Genomic DNA, 27,608 nt, shown 5'->3' with positions numbered 1-27,608 from the left:
GGCTTGAACCAGCAAACGTCTAGCTTCAAAAGGAAGAAGAGGTAGAATCTTCCTCATCAGTCTAATCAGACCATAACAAGTAGCAGCAACTTTACGTGATTGTACTGAGAAACTAAGATTAGGATCCAACCATGCGCCCAGACTCTTGATTTGTTTCTTTGGTAAAGAGGGAGGTCCAAGACAGCTAGGCCACCAGGGGTCTAAATTTGGGGGAGCCGCGTGTCCTAGCATCATGATTTCCGTCTTGGAACCATTGAGTCTGAGAAAAGACAAATCCATCCACTCAGATACTTTGATCAGGCAAGAGGTCAGGTTCTTATCCCTAGTATCATGTGGGCTGAGGGACACCACCAGCTGGGTGTCATCAGCGTAGGTGACCAGCTGGACTTCCCAGGGAAGCACAATGTCCCCAAGGGACCTCGTGTACATGTTGAACATGGTAGGGCTTAAAGAAGATCCCTGGGGGACGCCATACTGCAGAGGAGTCTGTTTTGAAAGAACATCTTCTTCAAATACCAGGAAAGATCTATCAGAGAGAAAGGACTGCAACCACTTAAGGGCAGTCCCTGCTACACCCAACTCCCTCAGTCTTTGGATCATGATACGATGATTTACCGTGTCGAAGGCTGCGCTGAGATCTAACAAAATAATGGCAGCGCAGCCTCCGGTATCCACAATTTTTCTGGCGTCTTCAACCACAGCAAGAAGGGCCGTCTCCGTACCCTGCTTGCTTCTAAAGCCAGTCTGAGTGGGGTGCAGGCCTTTGTTGTTCTCCACAAAAGCAGCCAATATGGAGTTAACATGCTTTTCGGCCAGTTTGCTAATACCTGGTAATAAAGAAATAGGGCGATAATTAGCCCAATCCTCAGAAACTAAATACGATTTTTTTAGAAGGGCTTTAATTCTTGCTTGCTTCCATAGCGGCGGAACGACTCCGTTAGCAAGGAAGGAATTAATTACATCCCGAATAACTGGGGAGACAATCTCTGAGACCAATTTAGGAATGGAAGGAGGCGCAAAATTGGCCAGAGATCCAGACTTCAGCTTCTCTAAGACTCGCTGCAAGTTGGATAGAGAAAGAGGAGCAAATTCCTCCAACCCAGCTTGTTGACAGGGTGGATGAAGTTGTACATCAAAATCAGTTTGCTGAAACAGCGAGTAGATGTTGAAACCTTTGTGGCAAAAAAAATGGCAATTTCATCACAACGTTTTTGTGCGTTCATCGGATCAGTAAGAGGGCCAGGGGGAGTAATAAGGGATTTAAACATTTTAAAAATTTCCCTAGGGGAGTTGGAAGCAGAGACAATCTTTTCCTGATAATAGCTGGTTTGAGCAGCTTTTATTTTATTTTTTTAGAGCCTAAGTGCTGCTCTATAATCGGACTTACTGGATTCAGAGAAATCCTTCCTCCATTTCCGTTCAGACTGCTTGCATGATTGTTTAAGCAGTCTGAGTTTGAGGGAATACCAAGCTTTTTTATTAGAGCCAGCTCGATGGCAAAATTCTTTCTTTGGGAGGGTAAGATCCAAAGAAGACTCCAGCCAACTATTGAAATAATGATTCGCCTTAATAGGATTAGAGCAAAATACAGGGGTATAGTTATTAAGGTTAATTGCCTATCTCGCCACTGAAAGTTTTGACCAAGTACGGCCCAATTTTTTTGTCTTTATAAAGGATTGTAGCAAATCTCGGGGGGTCCAAACAAAAGATAACAATGAATAGTCTCATCCAAAATAATATTGTCAAGATTAGGAAAAAAAGGATCGAGCAAGTGGCCTAATTTGTGAGTAGGGCCCGTCACAATTTGTTGCAATTGAAAGGCTTCAAGGCCTGCCATGAGATCATATGAAGGGGAGGAGTCGAGTTCATCAAGGTGAATGTTAAAATCACCAAGAATCGAAAAATTGGGAGCAAGACTAGCATGTTTATAGCACTATCTGGAAGATCATTGCAAAAGTTAACGTGTCCTCCTGGAGGGCGATATAAAAGGATTCCTGAAAAGGTACAAGTAGGAGAGAATCCAATAGCAAAGGAGAAGCTCTCACAATCCGATAGAGGACATCTAGTCGATCTACAACTATAGGTGTTTCTGTATATGATGGCAATTCCCCCACCCCGACCGCTATCACAATCTTGTCTGACAATGGTGTAGTTAGGTGGGAGAGCCCGGACCACATCAGCATCAGAGGCCGTATTGGTCCATGTTTCAGTAAGAAAGAGAGCGTCAGGGCATCTCTCGTCTAAGAGCAGGCAGATTTCGGTTGCGTGCTTAGGGAGGGATCGGCAATCAAGAAGTAACAAAGAAAAGGATTTTACTTCTCCAACTTCTAAGGGGGGAGACTCAGAAGGCTTACATTCAAAATTGCTGAGAGGACAATAAGTACATTCCTCCTCCAGCGATATAATATGCATGCATACATTCCTCATCTCACCAACAGAAGATTAGGCAGGTAAGGTAAATGTGCAAAATATAGCAATAATGACAAAGCCACAATAAAATTGTTTTTAAAAATATCCCCTACCAAGTTGTTTTCGTGTGCAGGAAGCCTGCGTGTGTCAAACACACAAATCTGACATGTCCAAATGAAGATGATATGGTGAAGGAACCTAAAACAGATCAAAACAAAAAGATAACCAATCAAACATAACGTGACAGACAGATTACAATGTCAACTTTTGGAGGACACAGCTTCACAGAACAATCAGAGATTAAAAATGTAACTGAACACAGTAGGCAATGTGTCAAAACTTTGAACAACAAAGACCTTTGGGCTGATTTTCCCAGAACTTGGCATTCCGAGCAAATTACCACCACCTACTTCTCTCATCAGCACATCAATAGTTGTTGCAATGGTGAAAGTGATAACATGTAAAGATATACTTACAATCATGAGAAGACGTTGTCAATGACATCTTGACATAAGTCAACTCCTTCCTCTTCACCACTATCATCTTCATTTGGCATGTCAGGATCCTCACAGAGGTCTCCATCCTCTACAATATAAGGGATGATCTTTCACAGGACTATGGTGTGGAGCATGCAGCAAGCCAATGTGATTTTGCAGACCTTATTGGGAGAGTAGGGGGGGCTCCCCCAGTTTTGTCCACACAACAAAATCTTGCCTTTAGGAGCATGAAATCCCACTCCACTGGCTGCTGCGTTCTTTTATGCGCCTCATCGAAGCAGACTTCCCCTGGCATTGTTGGATTTCACAGCAGAGCCAACAACCATGGTTGGTTGGGATAAGCGGAGTCTCCTAGATGAAAGACAAAAAAGTGCCAAAAAATCAAACACAATTTCAGATTATTCAACTATAAATTTCCTAAACAATATTAGATAGATTGTACTGACCAACAAGTCAGGCCCTCTCAGGTCCAAGCTGTTACATTTTCCTGGGTATGGAGCTGTTCCGTAGTACAAAGGACACATGGGCAGAGCCAGGGAAACCTGCCCAGATGCTTGTGAAATCTGATAAGCAGACAATTTGCACATTCTCCAGCATGTGGTGGCACTTCGGCAATATGTGTTGTATCAATTGCTCCAACCACATGTGGAAGGTGACCCAAAACACAAAAGTCACCCCTTTGCGTTGGTTAAATCCTGCTGCTGTGGAACCTTGGATTAAGCTGTTGATGTGTCTTATCATTGAAGACAGAACTTCTTGTAGCACATCACTGAAAATTAGTTGTGACATTACACCAGATACTACCACTGTGTATTGGAAGGATCCCGTAGCCACAAAACGAAGCACTGCCATGAGTTTGAAAATTAGTGTAATAGCTGTGGGATTTCTGTTTTGGCTCCAGCTGATGACATAAATCCAGTATACTTTGCCTACTCAACCTGAACTTCTTGATTATATACCTTTCTATCATGGTGGCAAGGTCTGGAAATGGGCAGTACATCTGAGGCTGTTGTCTCCTCATTCTCCCGGGGTTCACATGTCTGCATTGGAATATACATTTAAACATTTGATACATTTTCCACAGCAACATATTTGGTAATTAACACTAAAGTCATGTAGCTCTAGAAAATATATGTGGTTTCGCTACATTTTTTAATCCAACATTTGCTTTATGTCTTTTATTCTTCACAAATTAGATGTATACCCTAATATCAAATTTAAATGTAAAAAAATTGTAATTTACACATTTTAAATGTATAATTTACACATTAATTTTTTATTTTTTTTTTTCCTTCAAAAATACCGTCAATGGAGGTGTAAATAACTCTGCGCTATCGCTTTCCAGCACAGTAACGAACTGCATATAAATCTTTTTAAAAGAATGAGTGTCCATCAAAGTTTGAACATGTAAATGTACTAGCCCCCATTTTGAGTGGTGGTGATACAGTCAACAGTCACAAACACACTATTATGAGCTTCTAAAATGGTGGGTGCTTGACCTCGCCGATAGGACATTTTTGAATCAGACAGGCACTGTGTAGTGGGTGGTAAACTTCACGACTGTCACAGCCATAGGCTAGTGTTGGTGAAAGTAATGTATGAAGGCCATGGGCTGTGTCCGTATATGCTCACAATCGTGTAGTTTGCATACATATATCCGGTGCTTGGAAAAAAGTTCACTTGCCTCCTAACACTGCGGCCATAAATAATCTCTTCCACTTTTGCTGCTGTTTGTTGCCCATGGGAGCAACAATGCCAGATCGGGCAGTTTAGAGGTCCACTACCTTCTCGCCCTGTATGGCTAGCTCTATGGCTCACCAGAGAAACAGGTAAATGTATGAAATGTATATGGGAATCCGTCTAACTGTTTTTTTTTATTGAGACAGGCTATAATGTCCCTTTGAGTCCCTGAATAAGTGTAGTTAGTGCTGTGAAATGTCATATATGTTGTTCCTTACAGAGAACAATGATGTTGTGGATTTCTAAACACTTTACAGTGTTAAAAAAGAAAATTAGTAAGTGTTGTGTGTTTAAAGCCCTAGATTCTCATTGGTGGGTATGTAGATATGTATTTATGTATATGTTTGAATAACATGTGCAACATTGAAAACTCACATCATGGAAATCTTTTTGGAGCAACCGTTTTACAATGAATTTATTGTTTCTTTTGCCAATTTATTACTAATGATTCTTTTGATATATTAAATATAACTTACTTGCTTGACTCGACATTAAATGCAATTCATTTATTGTGTTTTTGGTTTTCGCTCGCCCATAGTGCAATCTAAATGTTGCACCTTCCATTGGCTATGTACCAGTAGGACCACACTGTTTTACATACAACATGTACCCAGGTACTATGGGTTTATATTTTGGTTACCCCAGTATCTTGTAATAATGGGATGAGGGTAGGCAACAACTCACTACAAAGGTGTGTTTATAGTCATTGCTTTTGGTCAGCATATTACAATACACATGTTGTATGCTAACTTATGAGTTATGCTAGTGATAGATGTAGAACTATTTTGTTACATCAATACAGACAAAAAAATCACAAAGCATTGTTTTTTTGTTTTATTTCTTTTATCTATACTGGTCACTGCCCATCAGAAGCGGGACATATGGAAGGCCATCTCCAGGGTGGTGCGGACCTCGGGGGTCTACAAGCGACGCAGCATCCATTGCTCTAAGAGGTGGGAAGACCTACTACACTGGACCTGAAAGCCAGCTGAAGTCCAGCTTGGGCAGTCCTCCCAACATGGGAGGCGCATGTGCCACATACTGACCCCTCCCTCAATGGCCCGTATTCTTGCAGTGGCCTTTCCGGAACTTAATGGGCAGTTGAGGGCCCAACAGCAGCAACAAGTTCTTTTCAGAGTGCCACATGTTACATAACACATTTTTTTTTAACAGCCAAGATTTTTAGCATCAGCATTAAGGGTGACCCGTGTCTAATGTACACAAAGAGTTCTTGAAGGTGTATGAAGGTGTAAGTTTTGCAAAGTGTATGAGGATGTGCTTTGTCTATTAGTTTCCTGAAAAGGTTCCCACCTGATTCCTGTTCACAACCATTGGACTGTTCTGAGCAGACACATGGCTGCCTAAACTCCACATATACATCATGTTGTTTGATGTCATGAGGGGAAGTTATACCAGAGGCCATATTGTGTCAGGTGTGATGCCCCTTCACTATTGTGGTTGATGTAATGGTAGCCCCATTTACATGTGACATAGCACACTAAGCAGGTATGATACAGTGGATGTACCAAACGTCACATTGGTAAGTTTGGATTCTACACAAACAAGAGTGAGCATGTGATCCAAAATGACTAGTAATTAATAGCTACAATAGCTACAAAATATTAATAGCTACATTTTGAAATTGTGTTTAGCATCAGAAATACTGTTTCATACATGTTAAAAGTGATATATTAGCATGATGTCGTAATACTTCACAAGGATGTGTGTGTAAGCCAGTCTGTTTTTTGACAAATGCTTGTGATAGGCATACACTTTTTGTTAAATCACAGCTAGGAATATGTACACATTGGTGACAGAGTAACACATACCCTAAATCATTTCTCAATGTCCTTTGCCATGTCCAGATGATAAAGCTAAGAGGGAGATAAAAAGTAAACATAAAGGGGTTTTGGAAGATGGAATGTTCCATCACATATAGGTAGGAGTATCCCATCAGGAAAACTCAAAATTAGGCCTAACTCATGACTCACTAGGCAACTCTTGAAATGCATCAAGGTGTAATATGTTACATATTGTTATTTATATGTGAGTCCTTGAAGTAAGTATTATATATGAATTAGTGTATATAATAATTAATACGATGTTCTACAAATGTTCGACTACAGTGAAAGACAGGATACTAAGTGAAACAATTTAACTAAGATACAACAAACTTCAAATAACTAGAGGAATTTAGGAATGAACGGTGAAAATGTTTTTTGCGCTGGACTAAAGTCTATTACAAATGTTTCATGGGATATGTATTTACTTATGATGTGGAAATCATTTGTCAATCCACCCAAATATTTGTTTCTGACTGTCTTCAACAGCACAGGCATCTACATAGTATGTGATATGTTACTAAGCTACTTCAGTGCAGAATTCATTAAAAGAAAATTGACAACTGCCATATACTTTAGTGACTTGAAGCAAGTGTTACCATAGTGAAATGTCTAAACGAATCTAACCTGCTTTCAGTTTATGCTAATATTGGTACAACATTGCAGTATTCTTTGACACACATGTATTCATATTTTACTAATTGAGAATGAAAACTATGCAGATTTTAGGGCCTAGTGAACACACTGTACATAGGGTATTTTTGGTTAATATTCTTTTGTGTGGCATGAGTTCACTATTCCAAACAACAAAGCCAATTATTGGGAGGTGTGAACCAGTTTCCTGACAGACATAATAATGGGAGAGAGATACAATTATACTTGATATAGGAGTGATCATGGGGAATGACATAACTGTGAATAAATGCTTTCTGAAAATGTTGTTAACATGCATGAGCTTATGCTAAGGAAGAACCAAAGTTTGAGAGTCTTGAAGCAGGTGAAATCTGAAAATGTAGCAATTGTTTTGTGATCAAAGTTAATGATCAGTTCTTTTTACAAAGATTCAATAAAACTATTATATATTTTATTTCAGCATCACAAGGAGTAGGCAGAGGAGACATTGGCTATGGTAGCAGGAAAGCAGCTGTGCTCTGTGGTTCCGGTGCAGACACCACCGACACTGAGGGACCCAGCGGCACAGGGGGTGAGGGGAGTGCAATGGAGTCAACCAGCGCCTCAACATCTTCTTCGGAGGCCTCCTTCCGTGTGCACTTTATAGTAGTGGCGGACTTTACAAATGGTAGCCTACCTGGAAGGCATTCAGTGGTCTTTTAAAGGTCTAGCTCACTGGCTGAAACCTCCCAACCATCCCAACTGTGTGCCCCACTGCCTGTCCCTTCCCCATCCAAATTCACTATTCCCAGACCTGACTGAAGCACAGTCACACATTTGCATAGACCCACTCACACAGACACAAGTAGCACACTTACACAGAAACACAAACACCACAAAATGACACAGGCATGCATCCAAATAGGCAGACACAACCCCCCACCACCACAACCACAGACACCGCACCCATCACCACACTAACATACACCACCCCCAGGTACAGCCACAGATACCACACCCATGTGCACTACCCCCACCACAGCCACAGGCACCACACCCACTAATTCAGCCACAGACACTGCACCCACCACCACACATACATACACCACCCTAGCACACCCAGCAACCACACCCATTACCACACCCAGCACCTCCGCAGCACACCAATGCACACCTACACACATCAGAATCCACTCCCACAAAACCCAAGCCCCCATACTCATTCAAACAACAGACTTCTATGATGCAAGACACACCCGAATGTGTAACACATACACCAGAAACACAGGCCCTGTCACCTTTAACAGACACATGCACATCTGACACTCCCTTTACCTCCCAAACCCTGCTCAATCCCAAACACCCTACCCATATTCTCATTGAAGATGTCCTTTTTACCCTTGCCAAACCCAAACTCACCTCTAGCAATCTAACCCTTCCACACCCCAACCCAGCCCTTCCATATCCCAAGCCACCCCTACCAATCACAAATACACTGTGTCCACATCTCATTTCAACCCTGTCAAGTGCAAGAGCCCCCTCTCAAAACCACCCCTCCCAAACCCAAAGTCACCTCTTCCAAAACCACACCAACCTCCAAAACCCAAGGCCACACCTCCAAAAACCACCCCTCCCTCTCAAATCCAAGGTCAACGGTCAAAACCCCGCGTGCACCCCTCCCAAACCCACACCCTCCCATGTAATATCTTGGAGGTGCTTGGTCTACCCACTAGATACACCATCCTGAGGAGGTTCCCATAGGCAGTGTATCTGGAGGCAAGCTTTGTGCCACTGCACAACAGTGCACATCTTTCTCTTTATGGACTGCCATTTGGCTTATTTATAATTTTGAAAGCCTTTTCTCAATTTGTGTAATAAATGCATACTTATTTCACCAAAATAGTCCTGGCATTAATTTTCTTTAGCAATTGTTTGATTCCTTGCAATGTTTCTGAATAAACTGTGAAGTACTTAATTTTCTTTACTATGATGGCAGGAAATACAACTGTTTCTTTTAGTGTCTACTTTTTTAGGTGCATATGCTGGTTAACATAGAATGTGATGGTCATTTGAATTTAGGTGCAGACATTCATCATAGTAATGGTCACTTGCGCCAACTAATTGATGTCGCAAATTTTATTTGGATATGTTACTAAAGGTGTGTCTGTTTCACCTTGCTTTATGATCAGTATGAAATATTTTGTGACTATTGGATTTGGATATAGTACATGACTTGCAGTAGAGAAGGGGAAATGTTACATGGGTGTATATGTTCAATACTTCTAATTTGTGACTGACATTGATTTCAGAGTTAATTTCTACGGTTAAGGTTACACTCTGTTTAGTGCAATTACTACTCTTGTTACATTGCACGTATCTCTATGATGTTCATATTTTGATGTGATAATTTTTGGAATTTCTTGAAAACACACCTGTACGGTGACTTTTTTATTTTCATTTGGAACTCTTTTTTTGTACAAGTTTTTTTAAAGCATTTTACAAGATGATCATACAGGTTTGTTTGTTTAAAGTTCTTAAACATCAGCATTACAGACATATGCTTTGCACATTAATATCCTAATGCTTGTAAGAGAGATTTATATATGGACAAGACCTGTGCACATGTTAACAGACAAGTCAATAGGTAAGAGTATAGAATAGTAAATTTAACACCTCTGAAGTTCAATGTTTTCCCTATTGTTGCACAAATTGGAGTGGGAATAGTAAATTTAACCCCTCCTAAATCCAACGCTTTCCCTACTGTTGCAATGACTGGAGTAGGATTAGTAAATCTAACTCTTACGAATTCCAACACGTTCCCCACTGTTGCATAAACTAGAGTGGGAATAGAATATTTAATATTCCTAGACTCCAATAGTTTTCATAATATTGGTTAAATAGATTTTACAGCATTAATTATCATATATGTTTATAATTTATACTATTTATTTTTAAAGGTATTTTAATGTTTGTAGTATAGACTGCTGGCTGCAGGACCTGCTCCCGGCTGCAGCCTTGTTGAAACCCAAGACCACTGATTCTTCTACACTATCACAACCAAGATGCCATATTGCATACGACCAAGAAACTAAAGGAAATTGTGCTCAACAATGGCCGCATTGTGAACTTTCCTGACTGCACAGTGGCAGTACAGCATCAACTGAACTCCTTTCTGTCGGTCAAGCGTTGTCTCTGTGACCTAGACCTGAGGTACTCGCTCCGGTTCCCTGCGAGATGGCGCATTGTAGCTGAGAGCAAGGTGTGCTTTTTTGACTCCCTGGGAATGGCTGGAGACATAAGGACTCACGTCACTTCGCCATACCACATGAGCATAACCTATGCCTGGAGGATCTGCTGCCGGTCACCGCCGTGGGCACCGATATGTGGCACTGCACTTCTCCAGGCGTGCAGCAGTTCCTGACTTGGAGCAGGTCATACAAGAAAAAATATGGGCTCTTCAATCAGTAGTGGTAATAAGCAAATCTCATCACAACTCCACCGGATTCCCATCACCTGCTGGCAGGGCAACAAGAACATGTCTCCCTGCTGGAGAGTCTGCGTTGCCTGAACTGCACAGCCCACTTGGCGCACACACATATCACCATTGACAGGTCTAATAGACTGCTGGCATGGCTGATACATTCAGAGTAGCCCAGGCACCCTATCATGGCGCTAAGATCTGCCACAGGTAACCTGCTCTATACTCAATGGGAGATACATCAAGAATTAACCAACTACTAAGCCTCACTGTACTGATCAAGGTCCACTGCCTCCCCACACAAAACTGAAGCCTTCCTTTCCATGAGTACCCTGCTCTACCTCACACCATACCAACGGGTGAAGCTAGAAGATCTCATTACGCTTTTTGAAATACAGGTATCGATCAAGGAAGACCCTCAGCCCAGATGGCTACTTACTGAATTTTATAAGGCATATGCCGCACTCCTTATGCCTCAGCTGCTCACTCTATACACAGAGGTGCTAATGGCCTCATCCCCGGAAGTGAAGCACTACTTAGATCTCTTCCCAAATCAGACAAAGCCCCACTGACCAGGGCTTGAACTGACCTCTAGCATTGCTCAACACAGATTACAAAGTACTGTTGAACATTTTGGCTACTCAGCTGGCACCTCTACTACCAGCACTCGTCCACTAGGACCAGAATAGGTTTGCACCAGCCCCCCACACATCCCTAAACCTGCAGCGCTTCTTCCATGCCTTGAGTGACACCCCGGACTTTTGGTCTAGGCAGGTTCTCTGGGGCTGGACTTGGCCAAGGTCTTCAATCGTTGGAATGAGCCTTCCTTTTTGGCACCTTATTGTGTTATGGTATTGGGGATCGCTGCCTGCAGCAGATCAAGTTACACTCGACCACGATACAGGCTTCATCATAATGAAGAATAAACAGAAGTACCAACATTCTGCATCATTTATGAAGATCCATAAAGTGAATTGATTGCCTCCCTCCCCCTCTTACCTGCAGCCGTCATGGGGCAGTGGCCGCAGGAATCGCCAGCATCCCACCTCCACTCTTAAATTTGGCCATGCGAGCTGCAAACACAGGGGCCACCATGGTCGGCATACAGCCTAGTTACGCTACTGCAGGCAAGGGCCAAACTGAGATGCTTCAGACAGCTTCTGTCCCTGCAGCAGTACAGACTGGCCCAGTGATTCTAGGTCTGTAAATAGCTGGTGTGGAGTTTGCAAACCCAACCATTCTAGGGCCAGAGTATTGGAGAATTGGAAGACCCAGAATTCTACTCAGAATTATTCTTTTGGGTGAAATACCATAACTCTTAATGAGGGCCTAAGTCTAATTTCATTTTCTCTAGTGAACTTTGGTCACCACTGCCACAAAGACTGAATTACATTATACAACACCATAGATTGGCCACATTAAATGTTTGGTTTTGGGGCCAGATCACAAAAGATCCAGGATTAGGGCAACAGTAATCTTTCACTCAAAAGTACAAATACTGCAGAGATCTGTACTTTTGGCATACGGCACAATGCAAACTTAGAACTCGAAAATGGGGAGTTGCCTCGGTAATCAATGCGTCCGTACAGATTTCCTCAGGACTGTTTTCAACCTAGATATTGTCTGTGTTTTCAACCTAGTTTACGCCTATAGTGGTATGAATTATTACAAAACGCTTCAAAAATTGGCTTTTTACCAGCACAAGGAGAGGCCTTAGTTGAAACAGGCCTGGGCAGACAAGTCATCAAATAGATAACATCTTTCATTTCAGACCATCAGCAAATCTGTTTCATTCTACATGTATACAATTGAAATATTGAATCCTAAAGGGGTTAATATTGTCTCTACATGTTGACCCTGCACGCTCACTTACAGCAATCAGGTGCTCAACTCTACACGTACACATCAATACACAAATTATATTTTCTTTGTTCAATCAAAACACAACTTAAATTCAAAGATAGTTGACAAAAAAAAAAAGTTGACAAACTCACTCAGTACTTTTTTCTAACACAATGGTGGATGGCCTGCACTTCCTGAAGCTTTATCCCTCCAAAGTTGGGGTACCAATTCACCTAATTCCCTTTCCTCCTTGCTGATAACCTGCTGGCATGAATCCATCCAACCTCCTCCCTCTCCTGCTAACGCTGTATAAAACTTGGGTATCCACTTAGCTACCAGCCTCTCAATTGAGACTCAGGTGTCCAAAGTATCCAGTGCATGCTTTGGCCAATTAAAAATCTTAAAGAATGCAACTATGAGTCTATGAAGGGGGATTGGCGATCCCAGACATTGGGGGCTACTATCTAGCATCACAACTTATCAATGTCAATGACTGGATCTTCTCCACAGTATCAGAATTGGCACATCGGTTAGACAGAGGAACCATGTGGACACATGGCTGGTTGTCGGTCCTCTATTTCAAGAGAGTGGGGGAATCCTTTCCAACACACACACAGACAGTGAGACGAGCATGGTGGGAAGCAACATAAAGACTGTGGTGGGCTGGAAAATTGACTGAACAGACCCCGTTCTGGGAAAGTGATATGCTGAGGGAAGTGGGGTAATTGAAAAGTTTCCATAAGTGGACCCTCATAGATATATAGCCATTGGTGGATGCCTGGAAAAATGGCTCTAAACTTAAATTTGAAGAGATGCAAGACAAATACCAAATGGCGGAGATGGAGAGGTATTGCTACCTACAGCTCAGACTGATCCCTTTGAATATATGTCGTCTGATTTTTGAGGGGCACTCATTGCAAAAACATTTCTGTCCTGATGATGGTCTTTTAGACATCTGCAACAAAGACCGAAACGTCGACCTCTTCATCATCTCCAAAAGCAATTCACCTGCACCAAGAATTAACTATCGTACATTGCTTGACTTGGTTATTGCCTATGAATTCAAGGAGCTGATGAACTGTTATGAACTGACCTATTGATTTGTACATACATCTGTCCATAACATTTTTTGCTTTTACTGATTTGATCATTATATCCCCGTATATATATATTTCTTTGTTGATTTATTCAATACAATTTTTTCAGATAAAATTATTCTTCTGTGTGCTTTTTCCCTTACTTCTAACCCATCATTAAGTGTCTCCATCAAGAAAAGTCTCACTGTCATCCTATGGATACATTGGAGTTAGATCTTTGTTAACTAACTCATTAATTGATCACAAGTCGATATACAAACCAAATCCCTTGCAGCCACCCTTTACCTCAATTGTTCATTGCCCAAGACTACAAGTGTCTATTGGGTTACCCATTTTCTTTCACGTCTCCCATTAGACAGCTGCTTTATCCAATTAACCCGCTGATGTTCTGGGTCAGAATATGGCAAATTCCAGAATTGCATGATTATAGGAATGGGCTAAAAGAGTTACTTTGCTTAGATGTTTCCAACTCCAATACCTGGCTAAAACATATCAGAATATGGTTCACCAAAACAGGTCTTACCCAATTTTGGAAAAGCTCTGAAAGGTTGCCTACGAATTCAAAAAATGTGGTAAAAAAGGCGTTTTGGGGCTTTATAAACAACCAAGTATATAACAGCAATAATGGTGGGTCATTGGTTAGTACCTTCTTAACCTTTAAGGATGTTCCCCATATTTGAGAGTTTTCTCGATGAAATTGAGCCCCCACTAGCCAAAACCCTTTTCATGAAATTTAGATATGGCAACCTTAAGACTAATTCAACACTTGCACGTTGGCACGGAAAAATGCTAATGACATTCCAACTGCGGAGATTTATTTACTATGTGCGAGGGCAACCACAAATATATATGCACCAACCAAAGAGGACCCTAGTTTCTGGGAGGAACTCACAAAGCAACCCAAGACAATCCCTGACTCAGCCCCACACATACTTGCGGGGGACTTCAATTTACCTCAAGATCCAGCACTTATACTTTTTACTTGTATCCTCATAATTCTTACTCATGCATTGATTACCTTCTCATAAGTGGTAACGCCATAAATTGGAAATATCAAACCTCTATTTAACCAAGGTAATATCAGACCATTCGTGCATGACCGTATCCATCTCTAACCCGGGTCGTCAAAAAGAAACAATCCCCATTGGAGATTTAATGATGAAGTTATCTCGACCGAAACAAATAGGCAAAGCATTGAAGACGCGATTAGCAAATAAGAGCCGTCATGAATAAAAAAGTGAATTGCAATCTCCTGAGACTGGAAAAAGAAATTTGAGAACTTGAGAAAAATATATCTCATCTAGAGATGGTCTATTCCTAAACAAAATAGTGAAGAAGAAACATGAGTATAATAAAATTGTAAGCTCCAGAGAGGGGGTATGGATTAATAAACAAAGAAATATCAGACTCTGTGAATCCAATAAAGCTGGAAAGACTCAAGCCTCATACTTGAAATTCAAACTCCAGAAAAACACAATAAATGCTTTAGTAGACCCCAACGGCGCTGCACATAACAGCCCAAACAAAATAGAGGAAATATTTAAAGAATTGTTATCAAAATCTGTATAACTAAAATTCAGAGTCGAATGTCTCTAAATGCCAAAGTTACTTGAGTATGTGCAAACTGCCCACTCAATCTGAACAAGATAAAATATCAATCAATGGACCAATAACCTCAGAAGAAATCGTTGGCACATTTAAAAAACTTAAAACGGTAAAAGCTCCTGGCCCGGATGGGTACAAAATGCCAATTTTTTAAGACTTTTGCTACTCCTCTAATTCCTCCTCTTCTAAACCTATTCAATCATTTTGCCGACACAGGCCAGGTAACGGGGACTCTGGCAGAAGCAAATCATCATGGTAATACCCAAGGAAGGAAAATACTCTTTAGAGCCTAAAAATTATAGAACAATCTCGCTGATAAATTTAGACTTTGAGATATATGCTATGATCCTTGCTAATCGACTACAGGAACATAGTTTCAAAGTTATACACCCCTCACAAGTGGGTTTTTTAAGAAACAGACTCTCCAGTGACAATACCCGAATCCTGTGTCATGCTTTAAAGAAGGCAAAGTTAACAGAATCCCCCACAGTAGCTATCACGTTGGATGCTGAGAAAGCATTTGACAAAGTCGATTGCACATACCTTAGAGCAACACTTGAGAAATGTGATCTTGGCGAGAACCTAATCCATTTGATAATGGCCCTATATCACAAATCGACTGCTAGGGTGAGAGCTGGCTGTACGATTTCCTTAGCTTTTATCTTAAAACAAAGGTACCAGACGGGGCTGCGCACTCTCATCCTCCCTAGATCTACTCGCTATAGAACTCTTCTTATACCAGCTAAGGAAAAATAAAGATATTTCATGTCTCAGTTTCAATGAATGCACAATGAAGATTATTACATGCACAGATGGTATATTGGTTATCTTGGATAATGCAGACACTGCTATCCCGGCCCTAATGTCTTCAATACAAGAATTCTCCGACATCTCTGGATATACGCTCAACAAAGATAAAACAGAGGTTAAACTACTCAATAACATTTGCAACAAGGATATCATTGGAAATCCGGGCCTGACATGGCAACCACGATGCATCAAATATATTTAATTACAACCCTACAGACTAACGAAAATGTCCTTGTAAAAAAAATCACCACACTTCTAGATGGTTGGTCACCCATATTATTATCCTGGTGTGGAAGTGTGGTAAATAAATAATTAATTACCGATACTATTTTTCTATGCATTAACTGAAAAAGGATAGCTCAATAAATAAGAGGCAGGATCCGTGGTATCTGAGTCGAATAGGCTTTAATCAGATGGCTCGAGCCAATGGACCATCGGGTTCCATCACCTGCAAAGGTTCAGGAAGGGACAGACACAGGACAAAGGGAAGTAAAAGCCTAATGTCATATTAACATCATACAGTATATATAGTAAAACAGTACAATTGCATTGAATACAGTAGGCGTAACAAGTGACAAACGAAAGATAAGAACACATGGGCGTAAAAAGAAGGCGTGCACAGGGCGTGCACGGAGACATGTGATGTAAACGTCACAGAAGTGTCATAAATGGGTGGATACATGGAGGGGGCTACCTGGGCAGCTGGAACCTTTAACCTACTGGTGCGCGCAAAACGGGCCATGACGTGTAACTGGGGAGAGCTGGGGGCTCTGACTTCTGGCACTAGAAGAGGAGACTAAAGTCTGGGATGTCAGGACGACATGTACCTATAGCATATCTGATATCTCGTGTTTGGAGAACATGTTGCTTGATTCTAGAAGTCATCAGGGCAAAGGCTACTTGACACTAAGGCTAGTGCATGCATATATTACTTAGTGTATTGCGTGTGCTATGAATCTTCTATGGATACTAATTCAGTAATTCTCTTTGCATGGAGACAGGAAGACTAGACTTATAGATGAAGATGTTTATGCGGTTCGTTAGCTTAGGAATGTGAAGCCGGGGAGCTGAACTGATAACTAGAGGCATAACATATTCTTGGCAGACAGGCAGGCAGGCCAGGCCGGGCACCGCGCTGCTTGGCAGAAAGTAAGTGAAGGGTCAGGGATGCGGGAGGGGCTGCATCGCTCCTCGGAGTGGTTTCAGGAGACTTGAGACTCGAATCTGGTGTCCGGGCCTTGTGAGGCCTAGAAACGGGGACAACTCAATGATTTAACGTGCACATTGTAAAGACGTTGGCATCATAGGCCTAATACTCGCTGCTTTCACGAGGACTGGATAACTAGCATACTAACGTTGGACACAACTATAATTGCGTCTTTAATCGGTCAAGGGGGTAAATATGCATATTGATCATGCACATATAACATACGATGGGGAACACGTAGGGACACATGACAGGGCAAAATTCAATTTTCCTCATTCCCTCCTTGTTCCCTACGTTTCCCTCAGGAAACATCAATATTCATGAGACCATCTATCTGTTCATAGAGCATCATTTGCTCGTCTCTTATTTTCTGGGAATGGGACTTTGGACTTGGAATACAAGATGTAGTGCACAAGCCGCAAATCGCAGGGCCACATTGTAAACATAGGCAACAACTGAATATGATCATTACTACTATTCCTAGGAATGACAGTACTTTCCATCCCCAAGCAGATATTATACTCCAGAGCCAACCGGACCATGTCCAGGTGCCTGGATTCTGGTGCAACTGATGGGCTATCTTGTGAAGTCTTGTTATTGCTGAATATACAGACGGTGCGTTATTAGGAATGAAAATGCAGCAACTAGATCCGATGACTCTACAAGCTCCGCCCCTATCGGCCAGTATGACGTCAAGAACAAGGCGGTTCTGAAGAACAACAAATCTCATAGCAGATTGCTCTTCTGTTAAGTTACCTAGAGCGGAAGTAGTCTCATTCACTACTGCTTCAAGGGTTCTGGTTAACCTACGTATTAGCTTACTATTCTGGATAGGTCCTATGAAGAAAAAGAAACCTTTATTGAAGTCTGTATACTGTTCTAATGCAGTTTCAGTCTGATCGACAATTGGGGACTCGATCTCCCTTCTATGTCTGATGTGTACTAGATGTGTATTTCTGTGATAATCGGATGGGGCTAGGAAGACTGGTGGCAGTAGGAAGGCAATGTAACATGTTCCATCCCAATTTAGGGGCAGACGTACATATGCGGTCTGACCACATACAAAATACGAATGACGTGAGGCTTTGAAAGTAGATTTCCCACTGTCACTATACTCGACCATAGTAGTACAATCACTGCGTCCTAGATGTACTGAACCATTCTTTCTGACACATAATTCGCCTTTCACTGGTAGAACTGTTATAGCAGGCAAGTCTGGAGTAGTCTCGGACTGAACATTCAAAACCATGAAATTCGAGGAGAAATTACCTAGATCATATACTTCATTTTCTAGATCTAACCCTGTCCTATGGGAAAGACCTTCCTTGTCTGGGAAACATGTTCTATTCAAAAGGGACTTATCGTCTAAGGATGATGTTAACGTAAACCATGCTCCACACGAACCATTGTGTGAAAACGGATAGGGAAAGAGTGGCAGAACTCTCTTCGGTGTCTGGAAAGGGGGGAGTCGACCACACACCCAACAATTAGTGGCATTGCTAGTCTGGTGTGAATAGTGTAACATTCGGATAAAAGTATTGTTGCGCATGGCAAGTCGATAGGATAACTCGTGAGGAGGTAGTTCACTAAAAGTGTGCTCTACTGTATCATTAGAGGAAGTGTGTACATGCGAATCAAGAGGGGGAAAAAATACATGTAAAACGTAACTTATACATGTGATCGTAAGACTCAGAAATAACATAAATAATAACGTAATAATACATCTGCTTCGCAGGTTTTTACAATAATGTATTTTCTTGGAGTTTCGTCTAACTCTATCACTATGGGGGTCTATCTCATACATGTCAGGAACCTGTCTAACCGCTTCACCCGAGAGGGACTTAAACAATTAAACTGTCTGACTTGCTAGACCTTAACTTGATTTTATACTCCTGCTGCGGAGTTTTCTCTAACTGGGGAAGTTTAGAGTCAGTATCGGGGCAGTCCTTGAAAAAAGTCTTTGGACGGAGTCCATGAAAACGCTTGATGTGGCTGGAGTGCAGCCACCCTTTTCTTCCTTCTAGCTTTACGGCGGTCCTTGTGGTCATCAGAACAAGCTTCGGCTCTTTCCAGCGGGGCTCCAGCGGACTTGAACGATCGAAATTCCTCACTAGAACGAGGTCGCCTGGAATGACCTGGTGCGGTTTCACTTGGGTGTTGTCTGGAAAGGCAGCCGCGACCTGTGAACGACAAGAGAGTAGTGCAGACATCAAGGAAGCTAGGTAATCTGTCAGCATATTACTGTCAACATCGGTAATTTTACGTGGCATAGGTGTACCCCACATGTTCGGGGGACGGCCGAATACTACTTCATACGGTGACAGACCTGAACGGGAGTGAGCGACCATTCTCATGTAAAAAAGGGCGACTGGCAGAGCTACCATCCAATCTACGCCTTTCTCTGAGCAAACTTTTGCAATGCGGATTTTCAGAGTTTGATTATGTCTCTCGACGAGGCCAGCTGCCTCGGGATGTCGCACGCAGTGGAACTTCCACTGGTACCCTAACAGAAGAGATACTTGTTTCATGAGTTCGGATGAGAATGGCTGACCGTTGTCTGAATACACGACCCTGGGCAAACCATAGCGTGGGAAAAACTCACAAACCAACTGCCTGGCAGTGGTCGCGGCAGTGTAATCTGGAACTGGATAAGCTTCGGTCCATCTGGACAAAGCGCATACAACTACGAGGACATACTTGAAACCTCGACATCGATCCATCTGAATATAATCCATCTGGAGGACTTCAAAAGGGTGGTCAGGAGGATGGAATCCACCTTGTTCCACCGGAACACCTTTACCTGGATTGAACTGACAACAGATCATGCAGGTACGCACTTTCTGCTTGGCTGCTGCTCGTAAATGCTTGTTAAACCAAAGGTTCTGGATGCTGTCTAACATGGCTTTTTCTCCTAAATGTGCTGGACTATGTGCGGTGTTAATAATGACTTGAACCATAGAGTCGGGGAGAAACCATGTGGCTTTTCCCTTCGTCAACCATCCCTGATCTGTCTGGACCCCTCCTTGTTCAGACCATTTCTTGATTTCGTCTGGGGTAGCATGTGACTGTATGTCTAGTACGTCTTGTGTAGGATCCTTGACTGTCATGCAAGTTGTCAGAACTGAAACGTCTGTCTTTGTCTTGTCAGCTGGAATGACTGGAGTCTGAGCTGTAAGCTTGGCTATTCGATCTGCTAGATCGTTACCTTGGGAAATGGTGTCAGTGGCTTTCGTATGTGCTTTGCACTTCATAATGGCAATGGCTTTCGGTAAATGTATTGCTTCTAACAGAGCTTGAATGAGGGGGCCATGCTGAATCTTGGCTCCATGAGAGGTCATGAAACCTCTTTCTTGCCAAAGGACTCCAAAGTCGTGAACGACTCCGAATGCATAACGTGAATCTGTATATATGTTTACTTTCAGGTTCTTGGCTTGTATGCAGGCTTGGGTCAGAGCGATAAGCTCTGCTGCTTGAGCAGACAGGGTGTCAATACGATGTGTTTCTATGACTTCTGTTTCAGTAGTCACTGCATATGCGGATACTAACTCTCCTGTACTTGTTCTCATACATGAACCATCCACATAAAGTGTCAGGTCTGGATCAGGTAATGCAATGTCCTTCAAGTCTTGTCTTGGCTTTGTCATGGTGTTGATGACTTCCACGCAGTCATGTGTGGCAGGATTTGATGTATTCGAGGGTAACAGTGTAGCAGGATTTAAAATGTTGCAGCGTCTGATGTCTATATGTGGCTGAAACAGTGTCAGTTCATATCCTGTTAAACGTGCTATTGTCAAGTGCTGAGTCTGTGTTCGGTTTAAAAGAACTTCCACGGAGTGTGGAACTTGTACTATCAGGGAGTGTCCTAACACTATGGAATCACTTTGTCTTATAGCTAGAGCTGTGGCTGCAACTGACTTGAGGCACGCAGGCAGAGCCTGGGCTACTGGATCTAATGTGCTAGTAAAATAAGCACAAGGCTTGTGTTGTCCTGCTTGATCTTGTGTGAGAACAGACAATGCTGTACCATCACGTTCAGTAACAAAAAGCGTAAAAGGCTTACTGTAGTTTGGTGTCGCTAAAACAGGCGCATTACATAAAGCTTTCTTTAACTCATTGAAAACAAGTGTATGTTCCTGGGTCCAAGGGAGGACAGTCGATGTGGCTGCCTCCTGTGTCGTTAACTGTATCAGTGGTTTGGCTAGATATGCGTACTGAGGAATCCATTGTCTGCAGTAAGAAGTGAGGCCGATAAAAGCTCGTACCTCCTTCTGTGTCTTGGGTTGTGGTAGATGTGCTATTAACTGGATACGGTCTGGTGTCAACTGTCTACCCCTCTTGGACAGCAAGTGTCCAAGGTATACCACTTGCTGGACACAGAATTGCAGTTTGGAAGGGGACACCTTGTGTCCCATCTCTGTCAGTGACGCACGTTCGCAGTCACGTTCTGTACGGGCTGTGATCAATAGATCATCGACATACTGGAGCAGGGCAGTGTCAGTTGGCATGTGAATACTGTCTAGTTGTCTTTTAAGTGCTTGACTGTAAATACTAGGACTTTCTGTGAAACCTTGAGGTGCTCGTGTGAATTTATAGCTTCTTCCATTTAAACAGAATCCGAAAAGAAACTGGCTGTCTGGATGAATGGGGACACTAAAGAATGCGTTCTTGAGATCAATAACAGTAAAGAACGTAGCTTCGGAATCAATGGCAATCAATAGGGAAGAGATATCTGGAACCACTGGGTACTGGGGTATAATACATTTATTAAGTTCTCGAAGGTCAATCACTAATCGATAAACTGGAGGTGCATTTGGGTCAGTACGTTTAAGAATCGGAATGATAGGAGAATTACATACATTGGAGTCAGTTTCTACAACTACTCCTTGAGCGATGAGCTCGTCAATAATTTTTGATAAGGCTGCTACAGCCTCAGGGGGTAACTTGTACTGTCGGATTCGTGGTAATACAACACCTGGTTTCAGAGTAACACGATATGGTGTAATGTGCATACAACCTACATCAGTTGGACCTTGCGCCCATAAATGCTGTGGTACATTCAGTAATCTTGGGTCAAAATCTCGTAACACATAATGTCCTTTAAAATCACGTAAAAACAGTCTCACTCCTTCCGGAGAGCAGCATATTACAGCTCCTAATTCTTTCAATGTTTTAATACCAAGTAAATTTTCAGGACATGATTTCGTAAGTAATAAGTCTGTAGTTCGGGACAATGGACCAACTTCTAGGGAAACCGGTTTCGATATTTCATTAACAATCGGCTTTCCTGAAAATCCCAGGGAAACATTTCTTGAGCCTGAGAGTGGAGCCCCTGGAACCTCGTCATGACTGATGGTAGTCCTACTTGCCCCTGTATCGATCAGAAACTTTCTGTCTTTCCCTAATACTTGACTGTGTACATAAGGACCCTCTTGATCTACAGGAATCTCGATGAGAGGCAAGCCAACTTCCCTCTCTAGGCTGTTTCATGAATACTGCTGATATTCTGGATAATCTGACTGTGCGCACTGGTACATCTGTTGTGTAACGTGTTGTGTGGCAGCTATAGGCTGCGGTACTGTAACTGTCTGTTGTGCGTTCTGCGGTGGTTGCGTATTTTGCGGAACATGTTCTTGTCTAGGAGGACGCGGTCTCTCTTTCGTCTTACCTGTAGCTATGTTATGTTTCAGAACTGCACATTCGTTTATGTAATGACCTGGCTGTTTACAGTAATTGCATGTCCCTTTAACGGGAGCTGCAGAATGACTAGTTTGATTCGTACCCCTCTTCTGACTATCTGCTGGAACAGACTGTGCAACTAGAACTTTCATTTTCGTGTCTTTCATACGTCTTCTTTCGTGTTCTTGCTCTTCCCTGATTCTGTTCTGGTGATACTGTAACATCTGGAGCATTTGGGACGGGGTATTAGCTTGCCATGTACTCTCGACTTTCAATACTCGATTTTTAACTTGCGGTAAAGAATTCTCAACTAGTTTGGTAACAAAAAGATGTGGATACGACTCACTACTTGTTTTCAGACCGCTATTAATAATGAAACATTTCTCAAATCTGGAATAAAAATCACGAGTGTCTTCGTCCTGTTTCTGTTTACAGGCTGAGATGGCGTCCCAGTCTTCCTTTTTCGTGGCTAGTAATCTTGGCAAGACTTGTATTAACAGTTCGGGCAATTCTTTGGCTTTATCCCCAAGACCAGTACCTGGGACTCGTGTGTTATCTTCGGTTTCTAACGCGGTCCAATCTATCTTTTTCTCTCCCACCTCCCATTCTTTTTCTTTGAGTTTTTCATATATGCCCGCAGGCAACAGGACCTTTAACATTTTGATGATATCAGGATACGTGTATTCTCCCATACGGAGCATGTCTTTTAATTCACGGTGGAACCCTGCTGGATCTTTATCGTGACAGGGCACTAACTTTTTCATTTCTAGTAGTTCTATTTTCGTTATAGGGGTGTAAACAAATACTCGTTCGAGCTCACCCCCCGTTCCTTTAACAGGATGCACTTCTCGCAACGGATTCTGTCTATCTATGTAGAATGGGGGTGAAACAGAAACAAAATGCGGAGTCAGGAACGTTCTGTATTTGTTGCGTTGTTCTAAAATGACACTAATTAAATCGGTACCTAGACCTTTCCATCGGTTTAGGAGTAACTCGTTCAGTACATTATATAATGGACCTGGATCAGAGTGCTGACTCTCGTATAGTGTAATGAGGTGCTGGATCATGTACATACCCACCAGTCGCTGCTCGGCTGGGTGCAGTTTCAGAAACATTTGAGCCACTACTTCATCTGAATACGTGGTAGAATCATTAGTCCATCGGACTGCTGATCGGGCGAGTTCTTGTTCATGCATGGTACTAAGTTTACTGTAACCAATTCGTAGTTTCAGAATTTTATCGGTAGCCTGGAATAATTGTTCAAGAGAACACTGTTCCGGCACGGGAGGAGGAAAAGCTTTCTTGTAGTCTAGGCGTGTGTGTCTATCAGAAGGTCTCGTCCTACCTACATACGCTATTCTAGTGGGATTCTCGTTGTCTACCTCTTCGTCTGAAGAGTCATTCTCTTTCTCTGCTATTATTCTTGCTTTCTCCCTCTCGTGTATGCCTATAATTTCTTTACGAATCTTTCTGTACATGGTTTCTATACTATTCTGTGTTCTATGTTTTCCTTCTGCTATATTGTCACTCCATCTGGTCAGGACTCTCATCTCTTCTGGATTTTTATCAGGATGATCCTGTTCTCTTATTAAACAATTTATTAAAAATTGCAAAATCATGCCTTGAATCTCGACTTTTCTGTGTACCATAGCTTCGTGAATACTTTCTGGTTTCTCCCCTGTTCGGATGAAATGATATATTCTGTCTAGATGTTCTTTCATATTTGATATGGTAACCAAGAAGCTTGCAACTCGTCGTAAGCGTATGGAATATATTATCATACTATCTTCACCTGGTACTGGATCATATCTACAATCAGATCCGCACTCATTGAAATACTTTCTGAGGGCTTCGTACGTAGTCACTTTCGGGGTACGTTGTAACGCTGCATCTCTCAGCGTCAGGCGTTTTGTTTGAGGCGGGGTGATAGGAATACCTCCCCCTGCCCCTCCTGAACTGGAATCGTCAATTAATACTGAGTGTGCGGCTACTGGTAACGTGACTGGTAAAGTAGGTGTACGTAAAGTGGGTTGGTCCTGGGGTACTGGCACATGGACAGGATTCCCGGGACCAACGGCTGGAGGCACAGTAATTACGTTATTAACAGGAGGTTGAACTTGAATTGTCAGAGTAGGATTCGTATTAGCATATTCTGGGACAGTGTCATCTAAATAGGAAGAAAGAAAAATTTCAGCTGCAGTCGGTTTATGACGTAGCTTAGTCGGGACCAAGGGTGGCGGTAAATTACAGGATGTTTCCGGGGTCGCTTTAGGCAAGCCCTCGGCGAGAAGAGGATACATACCCTTAATAAGGGCATTTCTCTGTCTGTCTGATTGTTCTGCTCTAACTCGTTCACCTTCTTCTAGTAATTCCCTTTCTTGGGCTTTTTCGGAGAATTCCCTACTTAATTCTGCTTTTCTGAATTCTTTCTCTGTTCTTTTATGCGATTCTTTACGCCATAATTCTATGGCGTCTTTCTGGGATTGTCTGGCTTTCTTTTTCCATATTGCCTCTTCTACTCTTATGATGCACTCGGCATCCCATGTTCCTGAAACAGGCCATCTATATTTCTCTTCGAGATTCTTGGTGTAGTCCACCCATAAATCTAGATACAGTATGGCATCTAAGCCATGCTTATGATACATGAAATGTCCAGGACTGTCCCTGGGAGGGACATGAACTGATTCTTCGAGTAACCCTTTTCTGGTTTTTATCTGACGTAACTTCGAAAACAGCGGCATATTTGAACCGTACTTGAACTTGAACACAATACACAATGAACACAGTAATGAAATAGCAAAACAATCACTCATACCATGACATCAAGAACACATTAATAACAGTTCGAACAGAAGACTACCTGATACACTGAAAACGCAATACTTGAATTTCTCGAGAACAGACTTACTAGGATTACTGGATGCACTGCTAAAACAGTACAGAACATACCGGTCTCCTAAAGAGACACGTCATACCGTATCCACCTAGGTGAACACGTCGGACCGGATCTGTGTACCCAAACCCGTCGGACCGGGGACAAATTAATGAACCCGTCTAGATACCCCCAGCAACGGTACTCACCGGGAAGCAAACTGAAGGTCTCGGACTGGACTGGACTGCTACGACGTCTGGTTACTGCTACGCACTACGCATGCGCCTCGGGCTTCGGAAACAGGTGGGCCTCCGGATACCTCGGACCTTGCTCTCTCGGCTTGGGCTCTGGTCGGGACGATCCGCCTTCCTCACCGCCTCGTCTGGATGCCGGACCGCAGTCTCCGTCTCCTCCGTGGGCCTATGGGAGACTTGAAGCAGAAATATCTGCACGTGCACAGTAGGGGTCCGTCACGGCTGTAGAAGGGTCAGGGGGCCTGCGTTACATCGCCGGCGCGTGGGGAAGGGGCTCGTTCCTATTCGGGCGCCATTTATGTGGTAAATAAATAATTAATTACTGGTACTATTTTTCTATGCATTAACTGAAAAAGGATAGCTCAATAAATAAGAGGCAGGATCCGTGGTATCTGAGTCGAATAGGCTTTAATCAGATGGCTCGAGCCAATGGACCATCGGGTTCCATCACCTGCAAAGGTTCAGGAAGGGACAGACACAGGACAAAGGGAAGTAAAAGCCTAATGTCATATTAACATCATACAGTATATATAGTAAAACAGTACAATTGCATTGAATACAGTAGGTGTAACAAGTGACAAACGAAAGATAAGAACACATGGGCGTAAAAAGAAGGCGTGCACAGGGCGTGCACGGAGACATGTGATGTAAACATCACAGAAGTGTCATAAATGGGTGGATACATGGAGGGGGCTACCTGGGCAGCTGGAACCTTTAACCTACTGGTGCGCGCAAAACGGGCCATGACGTGTAACTGGGGAGAGCTGGGGGCTCTGACTTCTGGCACTGGAAGAGGAGACTAAAGTCTGGGATGTCAGGACGACATGTACCTATAGCATATCTGATATCTCGTGTTTGGAGAACATGTTGCTTGATTCTAGAAGTCATCAGGGCAAAGGCTACTTGACACTAAGGCTAGTGCATGCATATATTACTTAGTGTATTGCGTGTGCTATGAATCTTCTATGGATACTAATTCAGTAATTCTCTTTGCATGGAGACAGGAAGACTAGACTTATAGATGAAGATGTTTATGCGGTTCGTTAGCTTAGGAATGTGAAGCCGGGGAGCTGAACTGATAACTAGAGGCATAACATATTCTTGGCAGACAGGCAGGCAGGCCAGGCCGGGCACCGCGCTGCTTGGCAGAAAGTAAGTGAAGGGTCAGGGATGCGGGAGGGGCTGCATCGCTCCTCGGAGTGGTTTCAGGAGACTTGAGACTCGAATCTGGTGTCCGGGCCTTGTGAGGCCTAGAAACGGGGACAACTCAATGATTTAACGTGCACATTGTAAAGACGTTGGCATCATAGGCCTAATACTCGCTGCTTTCACGAGGACTGGATAACTAGCATACTAACGTTGGACACAACTATAATTGTGTCTTTAATCGGTCAAGGGGGTAAATATGCATATTGATCATGCACATATAACATACGATGGGGAACACGTAGGGACACATGACAGGGCAAAATTCAATTTTCCTCAGAAGAGCTGAAACATAACAAATTATGATCAACCACTAGTCAACTACCTAACCAGCATGCTACCTATGACCCTATCTAACTAATTTCTAACGAAAATAGACAATATCTTCAATTCTTTCCTTTGAAAAGAGAAGAAGCCCAGAATCACTCTTAAAAAACATTGAACTAGCTAAAGAAAAAGGAG

This window comes from Lissotriton helveticus, chromosome 10 (assembly GCF_964261635.1).
Source record: "Lissotriton helveticus chromosome 10, aLisHel1.1, whole genome shotgun sequence".
NCBI lineage: Eukaryota > Metazoa > Chordata > Amphibia > Caudata > Salamandridae > Lissotriton > Lissotriton helveticus.
The sequence above is the reverse complement of the archived record's forward strand: the minus strand, read 5'-3'. Positions refer to the sequence as shown.